Raw genomic sequence first — 17,397 nt, 5'->3', positions numbered from 1 at the left:
AAGGACTGAACCAGCCAGAACACATGGTAGAGTTGGAGTTAATTCTGGTAAACTTATTAGCATGTGTGGAGGTTCTTTTATTGTTTTGAATGTGTTTTCTCTATAATGCTTTTTACCTTAGGAATAAAGTAGGCTTGCATAGGAAGTGCTGTGTAGTAACTTATAACTGTTGATGATCATTCTTGTTGGAGAATAACAGAGTTCTCACTTTGTCTCTCTTGCTCTCTGCTCTTTCAGTACCGATATCATCCCTACTCATTCATCTGCCATCAGTTGTCTTATATTTAAATGGTAAATTCTCCAGGGGCAAGAACTGCCTTTTTGTAATTGGATTGTACGGTGTTTGGTGCAATGGGGCTGGGGCCTCTAGGACCACAATCCAAATAATAAATACAATAATAATATCTAGGCACTGTTCTTGGGGTGACCGAGGCTAAGGGTGAAATCCTGGCCTCAGTGAAGTCACTTGCAAAACTTCTAAGATGGAATCCATGAAGAAACTTGGATGCCTAAGTCCTGATTTTACGTACAATCTACAAAACTTTTGCTGAACGCTGTAGGCATCTAAATGCATGTGGCCCCTAAGCTTTTCAAAGTCAAAACTAGCACCTAAGTTTCTGCCTCTGGGCATATGCACTGTTGCCTCTCTCTAGGTGTTGTGCATGAGATCCAGGGAAAGCAAGGTATTCGGTCACCTAATTCGCTCAAGGGGCCTGATCTGGTAGGGATACTCGGAGGGTGCCCACTGGATTGAGCCCCATTCAAAATCCGGCTGGAGGAGATAGTGGGGGTGCTAGTGCTGATGCTGCCCCCCTTACAGCTTTTAGCCCATTGGTCAGAGAACTTACCTGGGATGTGGGAGACCCATGTTCAAGGGGAATTGGAACTGGAGTCTCCCACCTCTCAGGTGAGTGCTCTAATCACTGAGCTATGGGATATTCTGGGGGGGGGTGTTCAGTATCTCCTGTTGAAGCTGTTTCACTGGATAAATAAGGAAAGAGGGGTTAGAACAGGAAGATTTGATCCAGGGACTGCTGCCCCCTAATCACTGGATTACAGAGTCATTGTCTCTCACTCTCTCTGGCTACCTCCTCCTCCTAGTGTGGAAAAAAGGCAGCCATCTAACACATTCCTGCAAGAAACTACACTTAAGCCAGGAGAGGTGTTCCTTTTCGTGGATCTCTAGTAGTGTTATGCACTTCCCTGCAGCTTGGACTTTGGCACCTATCTCTGAGAAAGGGGCAGGGATTAGCACATTGGCATCTCCCATGGCTAGCTTAGCCAGCTCCCCACCTAGCATGCTGGCTTTTGTGCATGTCCGAGACCAATACAGGTTCAAATGAGGATTCGAGTGGAAGAGAAAAATTGAGACAGAGGCAGATTGTAATTCAAAACAGGTGGCTGTTTATTAATGGGGGATGAATTACAACTTGGGCTGGGGAGGGGTACCTTTACCAACTAACAATACAAATTCAATTGAAATAGGAACAAGTAACCAACCAAAAATGTCACCAGAGCAGTAATATAAAACAGTCTAGGTACACTTAACAACAAGGAATCAGATAATTTACAACCAACTGTTTACTGACAAATCAGAACAAACATACAAAACTGAGTAAACAGTAACAATTTGTCCTCTATACAGTGTACATGAGATTTGATACCAAGTAATAAAGAAAAAGGGCCTAATAAACAGCATATCTACAAAAATTAATATGAACATACCACACTGCAGGCGCAGCTGACCAGCAGTACAGACACCAGGGACATGACGTGATGTAACCCGAGATGACACGACACGAGACAGCTAAATCCGGAGGAGATCCTGGCTGAAAGGGTGATCAGGCCTTCCAGCTAACACGCGGACACTCCTGCTGATTTAGGCGAGGGACATCGTTTTATTCGAAGACCCTTGCTCGTGCTAACATCTAATTGGTTCCCCGCTCCTACACCAACCAGGCTCCGAGCTGGTGTCCTCTACGTAAACAGATACTGCACCCGGCACGCTAAGCTTATGCACATGGCACGCTGGAATTGTAGCACACGGTACCAATGTGACCCACAATTGACCAGGCGGAAGGTTCGAGAATGGTCACACGGCCCCAATGTGTTGCACACGACACCAAGGCACAGCACACGGCACCAAGGTGACCTTCTGACCGACAATTGGCCATCCAGACGCCATGACAGAGCATAGGGCTGCGTCAGTGCATTGCATTCTTAGGTTCCTATCTCTCCCTATTCATTGTATAAGGAGCTTAGGTGCCTAACTCAGCCTTTATGGATCCTATTGTGGATCCCATTGTTGTTCCTGTGATATTTCAAGGCACTTAAAAGTTAGATGCTCAGCATTGCAATGCCTCAGTCCCTTAGTGGACTTCAGCGGGGCCAGGATTTCACCTTAGGTTAGATGCAAAGTTAGGTTCTGATCCTTCTCCCATTAAAGTAGGTGGCTCTTAATTTGCTTGGTCTTTGGTGCAAAGAGAACAGTTTTGCTATTTACAATACAGTGTAAAAGAGAATTTGCTTTTAGATGAAGAAAGGAAAAATAAAGATACTGCATCTGATATGCCAGAATTAGCATCAGTTTTAATTGGAAATGAGATTACTTCATGGGGTAAATTATAAGCCTGATGCAGAAGGCATCTGGCTGCAGAGTCCTTTTTATCTGCACTTGCTCAGTTTTCATTTTTGAGATCCAATGACAAGATGTGATTAAAAAGAGATATGAAAAAAATACTTCTGGCTTTGTTCAATACATAGGGAGAGTAATTTATTAACAAGAACAAAGGATTTTGGGTGTCAGGGTTCTGGCACCTTTCACAATCTGTAAGGTGAGGATTTTCAAGAGTGAGTCCCTGAAGTTAGGCACCTGAAGAAGTGACCTGATTTTCAAAAGTGTCAAAACTTTTGTCCTCAAGTATTTTGCCACAGTTTTTCAACCTATTCAATTGGAATAATCATATCTACTTCATGAGGATGTTGTGACAATTCGGCAGTTAATGTTTATAAAGTGAAAATCCTCCAGTGGCTCGAAGACTAGTGGCCCATTAACAACTGTTCCTTGTAAAGCTCTTTTATATGTTGGCAACTATGCCCAGGACAAGCAGCAAATGTACATCTCCAGCAGTGGTTGGTTGAGATGGGGAACAAAAAGCTTGACTCACCTTATTTATAAAATGTGTCCACTAAATTTGGGATTTATCCCCCAAAATCATCTTATTACCTCTCCCCAAAATCCTCAGCCTGGTCCTATGCATTGGGGTGTGGTCCCAGGGGACAGGAATTGGTTACTTTTGGTAATGGCAGCAAAAAATTGTTTTGTGGGTCCATCCCAAAATGCTAACCCATTGTCTGGATGTAATGGACCACTGCTGTGACCTCTGCTGGAATCAGGGCCGGAGCGCGAGTGCAGGGGGACCGGTGGGGGGCAGGAGGGGGAGAGAGCGGGTGGGAGAGAGAGAGAAGGGGGCGGCCAGGGCTACAGCAGGGGCACTGCCACGCTGCCCCTCCCGCCTGCCACGAGGGCTCTGCTCCGGTCGGCGGGGAGGGAAGGAAGAGGACTGCCCTGCAGGGCGCTCTGGTTCTCTGCGTCGCCGCCCCCTACAGGACGGCCGGAGAGGAACAAAAAAAAAAGTGGCCGTGCCGCCCTAGGATTGGGCAGAATGCCGCCTCGAACAAACTGCCGCCTCAAGCACCAGCTTGCTCAGCTGGTGCCTGGAGCCAGCCCTGGCTGGAGTGAGAATACTCTGCCTGTTGGCTCCCGATGGAAGAGCTACAATTAGTAGGTACATTCTGCTTGAACACCACACACTGATATTTGATCCACACTCTTAGGATAGGTCCACACTACCCGCCCGATTTGGCGGGTAGAGATCGATCTTCTGGGATTGATTTATCGCGTCTCATCTGGATGCGATAAATCGATCCCAGAAGCATTCCCCTGTCGACTGCGAAACTCCTGCTCGCCGAGAGGAGGAAGCGCTGTCGACGGGGGAGCTTGCCTGCGCCGCATGGACCCGCAGTAAGTAAACTTAGTTCGATCTAGGAAACGTCGACTTCAGCTACGCTATTCTCATAGCTGAAGTTGCGTTTCCTAGATCGATCCCCCGCCCCAGTGTGGACCAGCCCTTAGGCTCATATCCTTCATAGAATCATAGAATCATAGAATATCAGAGTTGGAAGGGACCTCAAGAGGTCATCTAGTCCAACCCCCTGCTCAAAGCAGGACCAATTCCCAGCTAAATCATCCCAGCCAGGGCTTTGTCAAGCCGGGCCTTAAAAACCTCCAAGGAAGGAGACTCCACCACCTCCCTAGGTAACGCATTCCAGTGTTTCACCACCCTCCTAGTGAAATAGTTTTTCCTGATATCCAACCTGGACCTCCCCCACCGCAACTTGAGACCATTGCTCCTTGTCCTGTCATCTGCCACCACTGAGAACAGCCGAGCTCCATCCTCTTTGGAACCCCCCTTCAGGTAGTTGAAGGCTGCTATCAAATCCCCCCTCATTCTTCTCTTCTGGAGACTAAACAATCCCAGTTCTCTCAGCCTCTCCTCATAAGTCATGTGCTCCAGACCCCTAATCATTTTTGTTGCCCTCCGCTGGACTCTTTCCAATTTTTCCACATCCTTCTTGTAGTGTGGGGCCCAAAACTGGACACAGTATTCCAGATGAGGCCTCACCAATGTCGAATAAAGGGGAACGATCACGTTCCTCGATCTGCTGGCAATGCCCCTACTTATACAGCCCAAAATGCCGTTAGCCTTCTTGGCAACAAGAGCACACTGTTGACTCATATCCAGCTTCTCGTCCACTGTGACCCCTAGGTCCTTTTCAGCAGAACTGCTACCTAGCCATTCGGTCCCTAGTCTGTAGCAGTGCATGGGATTCTTCCGTCCTAAGTGCAGGACTCTGCACTTGTCCTTGTTGAACCTCATCAGGTTTTTTTCTGCCCAATCCTCTAATTTGTCTAGGTCCCTCTGTATCCGATCCCTACCCTCTAGTGTATCTACCACGCCTCCTAGTTTAGTGTCATCTGCAAACTTGCTGAGAGTGCAGTCCACACCATCCTCCAGATCATTAATAAAGATATTAAACAAAACCGGCCCCAGGACCGACCCTTGGGGCACTCCACTTGAAACCGGCTGCCAACTAGACATGGAGCCATTGATCACTACCCGTTGAGCCCGACGATCTAGCCAGCTTTCTATCCACCTTACAGTCCATTCATCCAGCCCATACTTCTTTAATTTGGTGACAAGAATACTGTGGGAGACAGTATCAAAAGCTTTGCTAAAGTCAAGAAATAACACATCCACTGCTTTCCCCTCATCCACAGAGCCAGTTATCTCATCATAGAAGGCAATTAGGTTAGTCAGGCACGACTTCCCCTTCGTGAATCCATGCTGACTGTTCCTGATCACTTTCCTTTCCTCTAAATGTTTCATAATTGATTCCTTGAGGACCTGCTCCATAATTTTTCCAGGGACTGAGGTGAGGCTGACTGGCCTGTAGTTCCCCGGATCCTTCAAAAACACATGTGCTTAACTTTACTACCATGAGAAGTCCCATGGTAGTAAAGTTAAGCATGTGAGTAAGTGTTTGCAGGATGGGGCCTTACTCATTTCTGGCAAAGCTGAAGACCATGGCTCACTATTCTCCAATACAGCCCCAAGACTGGCAGTAGTTTAAAGGTGCCATTACAAATGTATCTGTATATAAATTACTGCCTGTGTTTTTTTAAATGCATTTAATTCTTTGAGCTTTGCAAGAGGCAATGATGAATATTTCTATTAAGAGAACAATCATAATGGATAATATTAAGTCCTTCTACTTTATAGGGAAAATGATGTTTTAGATCATCCCTTGGTCTCACTTTATGAAAATTCTATATAAAGCCAATTTTGCCAGTTCTGCAGACACTATAATTAGCAATGTTATTAGAGTGTTATTTTAACATCAGCACCCTTCAGAATGAATAGGAAGCTTGAATACAACTGTGGTTCTTGACTTCTTGTTTTTTTTTTTAAATGCTGCCCTAGATTGTCAGTGGAATGGGATCTACATGTAGATTAATCACAAGGTCAGATCCTCAGTGTGGCTGAAGAGCACTCTGTGCAGCAGACAAAGGCTGGAAGAAAGGTGCCCTTTGCATTGCCCTCATTCTAAGGCTGCTCTGCACTTAGCCAGTCTTCCCACACAGATTAGAGCAGCCAGAAAATTGCCCTAACTGCACTAGATGGGAATGGCCCCATGGGGCCCTTATAGGAGCTGGGAATCACTGGTACATATGGGAACCCCCTCTATAACCTCTCCCCTATGCCAACAGGATGGGGTGAGATTACTACAGGTGTTCATTCCACTACCTAAGAATCCCCCTGTGAAACAGAGCCAGATCCACTGGGCTCAGGGCCACTTTGGGCCAATGGAGAGGTGCAAAGTGACTGACGCCGAGGATCAGGGTTGTAATCTTCAGTGTGTTGTATAATAATCTCAGTGTCTGCAACAACAGGTAAAGAAGTCCTTTGAGTGAGTTACCACTAAAATAACAGACATTGGGAGGCTTTAGCAGAAATGACTAAGCAGGAACCACCATTTATAAAGCTGGTTTTATGAGTTGTTGTGAACGTGTTATGATGAGCCATGATGTGTCAAACAATAGGGAGCTAGCAGAGAAGGAGGTAGACACCCAGGTTGGAAGAACATTCCATTTTTTTCAGTATAGGAATATATAATATCTTTTAAACAATGGCTCCTGAGTAATACGTCCTCCACAAGTTTAGAATTCCCCATTATGAAGATTATGTGCTGAATCTTAATTTAAAGTCTTAATGTTTTCAACATTATATGATTTAACATTTATCTCTATTCTTCATCAGCTGCTCTTTAATTTTGGCAAGGAAAACAAGAAGCTTGATAGTGGAGCTAGCCATAACATTTATGTATGGACCTGTGACACAGTTTGGAGGAACTGTACAACCTATGAACTCTGGTCGATGCTATGAAGTTTTTGTTGTGAATGCCTCTGTGTGGATGTGGAATCCACCATTTGCTCATAAAGGCTGTGTCATGGTCTAGATAATATTATTTAGTCCTGCCATGAGTGCAGGGGACTGGACTAGATGACCTCTCGAGGTCCCTTCCAGTTCTATGATTCTATGTCCCTCCCATACCAGGTACAATGGTGAGTCGTTAGAACTTTATGGCCACCTGTTCAGGTGGCAGCACCAGGGGAAAATGAGCTAGCTCAAGCTTAGGAGGACCAGTTTTCTCTTACTTCCCTGCAGGAGGCTTGCATTTAGATTTTTAGAAAATCTCCAGACTCAGGACTAAGAAATCATGTTGTTGATGCTAATCTTCAAAAATCAGAGGTTGGGTGGATGCGGAGAAGACTCACACAGCCCCACAGGAAGCTTTTGGGCAGGAGAGGGGAAGAGGCAGACAGGCTTTCATAGCAGGGGATACTGTTTAATAGTGGACCAACCAAGGTCAGAGAAAAGTAGAAGTCTGCTTGTTTTGGAAGGAAAGTCATATGCAGGCTTAGGGGAAGGATCCCGGATAACTAAGAGGGCTCTGTTCAATGCCAAACAACTTTCCAGAGCTGTGAGGAAACTGAAGCATGGGATATGCATGTAGGGGTGTCTATTTTGTCAAGATTTGTGTAACTCTTGTGCTGTTATGTATAGAGCAATGGCATTTCAGAATTCGATGGGAAAGCTATTTTTGTGTCTGTTGGTTTCACTATTGCATGCCGCTGAAGAGGTAAACTGTAAACCCAGAGTGCCCTCAAAGCTGGGGGAGAGTGTGTTAAAGCTACATGGAAATCTGAGGGGGTCACCACTGGTTTCAGGGACTAGGCAGTTGTACTGCAGGGTCTCAGCTCTTAGAAGAGGGTACTAGACAGAGAATCTGTACCCTGAGAATAAGCCTAAATACCCCAACCCAGGAGCAGAGTCTGGTCTCTGTTCATACTCTGGAGGCTGAAAGCATGCCCCTAAAAACAGTGGCTCCACCCTGCAGGGAAGGACCCCTGACTCAGGAAATAATCACGTGAGAGAAGTTGGGGTAACGGGTGTATGCTTTCTGCCCAGGTGTCCCCTCTCCTGTTCTGTTGTTTCTGAGCTTGTGGCTGTCATCTTCTGGAGAACTCCACTTCCTTGTGCTAACCCAACAAGGAGGAGGTTGTGAAGTCTCACAAGAGTATATAGTTCAGAAAAAAAAATCCAACACGTTAACAAGTATTTATCAAAAGACATGTTATCAAACCTTCAGGTGTTTTACAGTCACTACACATGGGTGCTTGCCTGCTGAACACTCTTCAGCTATCAGATTTCATCCTCTGCCACCACATGCTCTTCTCCTGCCCACACCCAGATGGATTTAGGGAACAAAGCAATTCTAGTCAGGAACCAATGGACACTGATCTCCATTTTCAGGGTCAGGAAGGAATTTTCCCCCAGGTCAGATCAGGAAGGACTTTGGGAGGTTTTTGCCACATTCTGCAGTGGGGCACGCATGTCATTTTCTAGGTGTATCTCACCAAATCAATTACCTGCTCTTGCAGGGGCCTTGGAACACCTCAGTCCCTCCTTTTATCTGCCTGGGGTTCACAATGGTTTAGGAGGTTAGTCTAATCCAGATTATTGGGCTCAGTGTGGGGTAGTTGGGTGGGGTTTATTGGCCTGTGATGTGAAGATCAGTCTGATCTGGTGATCACTCATGGCCTTGAACTCTATGACTCTGATGATGTCATCATGCTACTTTATACAGTTTGGACTCTGGATATTCTCTGGTTTATGCTGAGGGGTTCTTTGCTCCAACCCCTTATTTTTCTGCTCTCTGTGCTTCTCTCCTCACTTCCCCACCCCCCCTTCTATATCCCTTCTCCATTCCTTATTCTTTCCATCCAGCTAATCCCCCGATATCAAAACCTCACCCAAAGAACTGTTATAAAAATACCTCTCCACAAACATCCTATAAAGGGGACGAAAATTTGTGGAGCTAATATGAAGTTTGCAGCCCTGTTCACTCTGCTTGTGTTATATCCCACTCCCCCACCCTTTGTCTGTCTATCACTCTGTACATTTTCTATCACAATGAGGTTACATTCTCAGCTGATCCTTAAATGCTATTGTAACAAAATAAATAATACTAACTCCAGGAGCTAGACTCAAAACCAAAGAAGTCAATATCTGACATTAGATTAGTTTCTGTGCCTAAGTAGCCACTTATAAGACAAAAAATAAAAGTCTAGGTCCCCTGAGTCTCCAGGATGGGAGAGTAGCTCCAGGCTTTCAGAATAGAGGGCTGTTAAAGGCAAATTACTCCTTTTTGAGGAATAGGATTAGGTTAGGGTTGATTGCAGCCAGCAGGAAACTATAAAAAACTCTTTGGGAGTCTTGTGGAATGGTAATTTGGGGGCTCAATAGTTAAGGAGCTAGCCGGGAAAGGTGGCTCATAGCCTTGAGCTCAGGGAGGCTTGGGAAGACTTAACTGGGGCTAGTAAGTGGCTTAGGCTGCAATCCTGCAAAGCATACTGTGACAAAGTTCCTCCTCTATCTTGGTGGGTCCTGCACTTATTGGTAGATTTTCTTGCCTCAGAGATTCACCATGTGGGTTGGGGAACAGCCCAGAGACCTTCCCCTCTGGAAGAACCCACAGTCCAGGTCAATTGGGAGGTTTGGGGGGAACCCGGGCCCACCCTCTACTCCGGGTTCCAGGCCAGGGCCCTGTGGACTGCAGCTATCTCTAGTGCCTCCTGTAACAGCTACATAACAGCTACAACTCCCTGGGCTACTTCCCCATGGCCTCCTCCAAACACCTTCCTTATTCTCACCACAGGATCTTCCTCCTGGTGTCTGATAATGCTGGTGCTACTCAGTCCTCCATCAGCACACCCTCTCACTCTCAACTCCTTGCACCTCTTGCTCCTGGCTCCTCACACTCACACCAAAAACTGAAGTGAGTTCCTTTTAAAACCCAGGTGCCCTGATTAGCTTGCCTTAATTGATTCTAGCAGCTTCTTCTTAATTGGCTCCAGGTGTCCTAATTAGCCTGCCTGCCTTAACTGGTTCTAGCAGGTTCCTGATTACTCTAGTGCAGCCCCTTCTCTGGTCACTCAGGAAAGAGAAAACTACTCATCCAGTGACCAGTATATTTGCCCTCGACCAGATTCCTGTACCCCACTGGTCTGGGTCTGTCATAATACTTACTCTTCAGTGGAATCCCATTAATTTTGTGGCCTGAGTAAGTCCTGTTGAATCTCCTGAAAATGAGCTGGGCATTTTGGAGCTTGTGAGATTTAAAGCAGACGTGAGTCTGAGGAACACTTGGTGGTGTGGCAGTCTTGTGAATGTTATAACAGTGTGCCGTCTCTTTTTGTTTTGTTGTTGTATTCCTTAGTATGCATAAGTAACATCAAGCACACTTGTACCTGGAAGAATTAGATCTTTGACTGTTTTTGGGCTGCTTAACACCCAACTGGGCACAGTTTTACTAGAAATTTGGCCCCTTTTAGAAAAACAATTGCAACCAAAATAAACATTGTTTACATGGATAGATTAAAATAATTTCAGAGCTATCTAGAAAATTCTGCTGTAACTTGCTTGAATTAACAACTAGCTTTTTATATTTCCATGAAAACTTGATTAAGTATTGCTAATCAATAAATCACCTTCTTGGAAAATTATATTCTAGAATCATTTAATTTGCCAGCATGACCCTCTTAAGTTTCAGTACATTCTGTTCGAAATCATTCATTTTATATATAGACTTTTGCAATCACAGACTTCCTTATGGTTATTATTATCCTTGAATATTAATCAGAAATGAGAAGCTGTGCTGCGGATCTGCTGCATAAAAGATACAAGCTGGAATTTGTGCAACAGCAGGAAAATGTGCTATACAGTATCATGTGCAAATCCTAAACTGTTGAGCACTTACAGGAACTCGTTATATGTTCTTTTTCACTATTTAAAAAAAAACTCCCAAATAATGAATGAATACATGCTAAAGAGTAGAACCTTAGAACTTGGCCAGTGATGATTAAAAACTACCAATAATACTTTTACCAAGCTTGTAAAACTGCAGGGGGTGTCCATCATTGTGTCTTACAGTCCCCCTTGGGGAGCTGCAGCCTCAGCACCAGAGCACAGGGAGAGTTGAAGGATCACCATTTGAGTGCCAAATGGGAGAGGGTGAGTTGCCATATACACTGCATGTGGTACCATATATGGAGTCCTATTTTCCATGCGAAGAATGTATCCTGTGCCAGATATGTCATTGGTGTAACTTCATTGGCATTCCTGTGTGCATAACTTGGGGGGCGGGGGGAGACATCAGTAATGGGCTGAAACTGAGCAAGAATCATTTAATAGTGAGGCCTATTATTAGACTGTAAAAGTCTCTGAAAAGAAGTGCAGGAAGCCCCATCACTTGAATCATTTAGGACTTGACAAAGCACTAAAGAATATACTGGAGTGAATACTCCTGAACTTGCGTGGGGATAGAGTGAATGGCCTAATGGGGCTTTTATACAGACTCACATCCTCTGTTTCACACAGTCCAAACCCTGCGTGAACAAGTGGTGAACACTTTTTTTATTAAAATAGGGTGTTCCTACCATTTTATTTTGTACTATTTTTAATTTAACAAAGTTCACTTATTTTAAAAATTGTTAAAGATCAGTGGGTTATGTTAGAAGCGTTAACATCTCAGAAGACAGAAAGCAGATGTTAGTATAGTATATGCAATCTGATAGACATAGATAGTTAACTGTAGCAGCATGTGTTGCAATTTTCTCAATTGTATCATCAAGATGTTGTAAATGCTTTATATAAATTGGAATAAAAATAGCAGATGTGCTGAAAACAGGTTATTGAATCATGTCTATTAGACAGTGGCTTTCAAAAGTTTGTTTTCCAGTTCAGTTTTATCATGTTGACAATATATTCTGTTGTGATACCGTATGATCACTAGTCAGCACTGTCAAAAGAATTCAAACTTGTTATGTAGCCTCATACTACTGGGAAAATAAATATTTTACCTATATGGATTAATAGGTTGGTAGTTATGTATAGTGATCTGAAGTAAAATCTGACAGTGCCACAGCACAGTCTGTTGGTTCCCCAGTCCTAATGCATTCAAAATTTGTAATGCCTGGGACATTGATTATTGATATCCTGTTTGGGGCAAGGTAAACTCTTTTAAACATAAATTGGAATCTTTTCAAAAGGAATGGGAATTGTATTGTCTATACAGGGGGGAAAAATCTTTATATGGGCTACATCCAAAGCCTATTGAAGTTAATGGGAATCTTTCCATTGATTTCACTGGAGTTTGGATCTTGTCCTCAGTCACCAAACTGTTCACTCACAATCTTAACTCTGATATGGCAGCTCTTTATCTGAGGTGGCAGTGTATTATTATCTGCATTGTGGGGCATTGAAAGGCCTTACCAGGGGGGCAAGGGCCCATTGTGCTACACATCAGTTATCTCCTACCAGCTGTGCAAAACATTTCTTTCCTGAAATGAAACAGGGGAAGTTAGTCTGTTCCACTATTTGTGGTGAAGCAGAAAAATACAAACAACTCACCTTTCAGCTGGAGTCATTTCAATATTAATGAAGTTAGAGATGCTTTTGCTGGTAAAACCTTCAATCTTCTCCAAAGCCATTATATGGAAGCCACAATTAAAGTGGAACTTACAGGAAATTTCAATTTCACTTTGACCTTTGACATTGATCTGCATGTTAGACAGCAGTTACAGTAGCAAGACCATACATGGTGCAGTGTGAGTATCAGGAAAAAATTAAAGAGTCGTCCCCCCCCCCCCCAAAAAAAAATGCCTCTTTATTTCTTTTATGTTCTACTGTAGTAAAAAATACAACTAGAGAAATTTGGAATTTTTGGTGTTTTGCTGTGTTAAGAAACGGGTTTGTAACTGTAGCCGTGGGAGATAGCTGATACTGCTCTTTGCCATGTAATCTAGACCCATGTCACGTGACTGAGGCCAAACAAAGAAAATTTGGTCTCTTATCAGTGCTCTGCTGTGTTGCATGGTTATTGCAAGGGACAACCAAGCAAAATGGGCACAAATTGCATACATTGTCCTTTCCAGGTCACCCTTTAAATTTGCCACAGAAACGACACATAGCCATCCACTGAATGGGAGAGAAACTACTGAGGTGAGCAAAGAGATGGGAGTGATAAACATGCTCATATGAGCTATTGCCAACTCTCCTAAAAGACAACTAATAGATCTGGGGTGATGGTCCCCCTTACCCCAGATATAAAGATCAGATGTCAATCAGTCTGCTGTTTGTGTACAAAAAGTGTCCATATAAAGAAAGAAGGTCCTCACTTGGAAAAATCTGCCCTACTAAGCCCCTTGAAAAATTGCCTTAATTTACAGTAGCATGGGAGATGCATCTTGGACTGAATACAGAAAACCAGAGCAGAAGGGGACAGATGGAAAGAGAGAGGAGAGAAGCTGTTGATGAGAGGGATGACACAAATAAGGCTGGGAATGGATCAAGGACAGACATTCCCATTTTGTCCCAGAATCTCCATTATTATCCTTTTTTCCACATTCTTATTACTGAAGCCAGAGGTAATGTTTTCAAGACAGCAATGAATGTAGTAGTGGCAGCAGGTGTTGCTCTCACGATGGCATTAGTGGGAAATTGGCTAATACAAAGCCCTGAGTCTGCCATTGGGTAACAGAGGCACTGTGCTGAAAACAATAAATGGACAATAAGCACAAAGACAGAAGAATGTGAATAAAATAAAAATATTTTATTCTGCTTATGGGTGGCACATTTGCAGTAAGAGAAAATATCAATATTTGGGCTGCGTTTGCCTTTGCCCTTTGTCCAGCTCTAGCATTTATCTAATGCTACAATCAGGATTATGCATTGAACTGAATGATGAGGTGTAGGCAGTTTATAGCATTCATAGCCTATTTTTGCCCTTGAAGTTTATTTATCTGATTATTTCTGGTAGAGTAAGTTGTTGAGCTAAAGGACTTTAAATATACTGGCAGGAAATTGGTCATCAGAACCTACAGCTTATTGGCAATGAACTTTTAGAAAGATAATAAAACACAGAAGAAATCGTTATGGAAAGGCAGCAGCCACTCTATGCTTTAGATAGCAATTCAGTTTATATTGCAAGCTTAATTTTCCCTAGCTCCTCCTCACCTATGATCCACAATGAATGCAATGTCAGCCTCAAAATTGGTACTTGAGGTCTGTGGTCAAATTAGACTTTCTTTTGACCAGAGGTGTTAACTGGAGTCCAAAAAGTTATAACTGTTTTAGCAAAAAAAGATAAGGAGGAATAAAATAAAACCAAGTTCACCAGACTGATCTAGTTAAGATTTAGTGGATAGGACTAATTTAGTCAATTAACCTAATATTAGAAGTTATTAACATTTGAAATAATAATGTCACATTGATTCATTGGCTAAAGTGAGCTTAAAATCGGTGTGACAGATGCCTGCTTAGATCTAACCTTACCTTTAAAAAAAAATAAATGAACACACATTTCTTGCTTTTCTCCATAGAATGATGGATGCTGTTTTGTAAACTAGTTGCTAGTAAGGCCCAGGGCCGGCTCCAGGGTTTTGGACGCCCCAAGCAGCGGAAAAAAAATAAAAAAGCCGCAAGCGGGAGTGAGGGACCATCCACCGAATAGCTGGACCTGCTGCCCCTCTCCAGAGTGGCTGCCCCAAGCACCTGCTTGCCAAGCTGGTGCCTGGAGCCAGCCCTGGTAAGGCCCCTCAGTTGAAAAATGACTTTCCTTATGAAAACTGAAGTTAACCAGATATACTGTTTTGTAAATTGACACATTTTTTAAAAATATATACACTATTGTTAGAAACTACACTACTGTTGCTTTTTTTTGCCAGATCGTTGCTTGAGAATGAACAATAAATATTCACAATTAAAGTTATTAGATTCATAAATTCAAGGCCAGAAGGGACAATTATGACCATCTAAGCTGACTTCCTTTATAGCAATTTCACACAATTATTCTTGCATCAAATCCATATCTTGGATTTGAGCCAGAGCATATTTTGTAGAAAGAATCCAATTCTGATTTAAAGACTTCAAGGGGCCGAGAATCCACCATAGCTCTTGGTAAGTTGTATCGGTCATTAATTACCCTCAGTGCTAAAATAAGTGTGCCTTATTTCTAACCTGAACTTATCTAGCTTATCTAGCTTTAGCTTCTAGCCACTGGATCTTGTATATCGTTGTTTGTTAGGTTAAAGAGCCCTCTACTATCAGAAACTTTCTTCCCAGGTAGATACTATAGACCTTGATCAAATTGTCTCTTAACCTTCTGTTGAATCAGTTTAATAGACTGAGCTTCTTAAGTCTCTCACTGTTATAATAGAAGTGTAGGACTGGAAGATACCTCAGTAGATCCTGAAATGTGGCGCCCAGAACTGGACACAATACTCCAGATGAGGCCTAATTAGCACAGAGTAGAGCGGAAGAATTACCTCTCGTGTCTTGCTTACAACACTCCTGCTAATACACCCCAGAATGTTTGCTTTTTTTTTTTTTTTGCAAGTGTTTCACTGTTGACTCATAATTAGTTTGTGATCCACTATGACCCCTACATCCCTTTCCTCAGTACTCCTTCCTAGGAAGTCATTTCACATTTTGTATATGTGTAATTGATTGTTCCTTGCTAAGTGGAGTACTTTGCATTTGTCCTTATTAAATTTCATCCTATTTTCTTCAGACTGTTTGTCCAGATTATTTTGAACTTTAATCCTATCCTCCAAAGTACTTGCAACCCCTCCCAGGTTCGTATCATCTGCAAACTTTATAAGTGCACTCTCTATGCCTTTAGCTAAATCATTGATGAAGATATTGAATAGAATCAGACCCAGAACTGATCCCTGTGGGACCCCATTTGATATGCACTTCCAGCTTGACTGTGAACCACTGATAACTACTCTCTGGGAACAGTTTTCCAAACAGTTATGCATACATCTTATAGTAGCTCCATGTAGGTGGTATTTCCCTAGTTTGTTTATGAGATGGTCATGTGAGACAACATCAAAAGCTTTACTAAAGTCAAGATATACCAGATCTACTGCTTTCTCCCATCCACAAGGCTTGTTACTCTGTCAAAAAAAGCTATTAGGTTGGTTTGACATGATTTGTTCTTGACAAATGTTGACTGTTACTTATCACCTTATTATCTTCCAGGTGTTTGCAAATTGCTAGCTTGACTATTTGCTCCATTATCTTTCCAGGTACTGAAGTTAAGCTGACTGGTCTGTAATTCCCCAAGTTGTCTTTATTCCTCTTTATACATATTGGCACTATATTTGTCCTCTTCCAGTCCTATGGAACCTCTCCCATCTTCCATGAGTTTTCAAAGGTAATCAGATATCTCCTCAGCCAGCTCCTTGAGTGTTCTAGGATGTATTTCATTAGGCCCAGGCGAATTGAAGACATCTAACTTGTCTAAGTAATTTTTAACTTTCTGTTCTTTCCCTATTTTAGCCTCAGATCCTTCCTCATTTTCACTGGTGTTCGCTATTTCAGATATCTGAATGCTACTAACCTTTTTGGTGAAAACTGAAACAAAGAAGTCAATTAGTTCTTCTGCCATTTCCTGATATTATCTTTTCCCGCTCATTGAGTAATGGGCCTACACTGTCCTTGGTCTTCCTCTTGCTTCCAGTGTATTTGTAGAATGTTTTCTTGTTACCTTTTATGTCTCTAGCTAGTTTGAGCTCATTTTGTGCCTTGGTCTTTCTAATTTTGTCCCTATATCCTTGTTCATTTATATTCATCCTTCATAATTTGACCTAGTTTCCACTTTTTGTAGGACTCTTTATTGAGTTTCAGATCACTGAAGAGCTCCTGGTTAAGCTAGAAAGGAAGTGTGGCAAGAGACCAATCTTTCCTATACAGTGGGATAGTTTGCTCTTGTGCCCTTAAAAATGTCTCTCTGAAAAACTTCCAACTCTCTCAAATTGTTTTCATCTCATAGACTTGCCTCCCATGGGTTCTTATCACTTCAATCTATGTACTTTGTTAATAAACTTATTCTTAGTTTTATTACAAGCCCTCTCAGTGCTGTACATTAGAGTGCATAACTCCAGCTGAGCTAACAAGCTGTTGTGTGTACTGGCTCTTTGGAGGTAATGAACTTGGCGTTATCTATGTGAGCTCCAGTAAGAGGATCTTAACACTGCAGGGGAGATGGTTTTGGGAAGACTTGGGACCAGAAGGGTTGTTGGGGTCACCCTTCAAGGAGTAACTGAGCTGGTGGAAGCCAAGGTCAGACCATTGTGCTGTGAGTAGTCTGAGCCAAAGCTGCACAGCACAGAGGCACCCAGGGTTAAAGGGCAGCCGGTGACAGAAC

General features: G+C 42.9%; 1 long non-coding RNA gene across 1 annotated transcript in view; it reads left to right on the top strand.

The window, feature by feature from the left end:
* LOC135973187 (uncharacterized) overlaps positions 1–17,397 on the top strand; it is a 417,975-nt gene that overhangs the window by 43,931 nt on the left and 356,647 nt on the right. Inside the window, exon 2 of the long non-coding RNA XR_010589890.1 lies at positions 11,118–11,198. This is a non-coding gene — a long non-coding RNA (uncharacterized LOC135973187). The remainder of the gene's footprint in view (positions 1–11,117; positions 11,199–17,397) is intronic.

The sequence above is a fragment of the Chrysemys picta genome, chromosome 1 (assembly GCF_011386835.1).
Source record: "Chrysemys picta bellii isolate R12L10 chromosome 1, ASM1138683v2, whole genome shotgun sequence".
Lineage (NCBI taxonomy): Eukaryota > Metazoa > Chordata > Testudines > Emydidae > Chrysemys > Chrysemys picta.
Note: the sequence above shows the minus strand (reverse complement) of the source record. Positions and strands in the feature narration are given on the sequence as shown.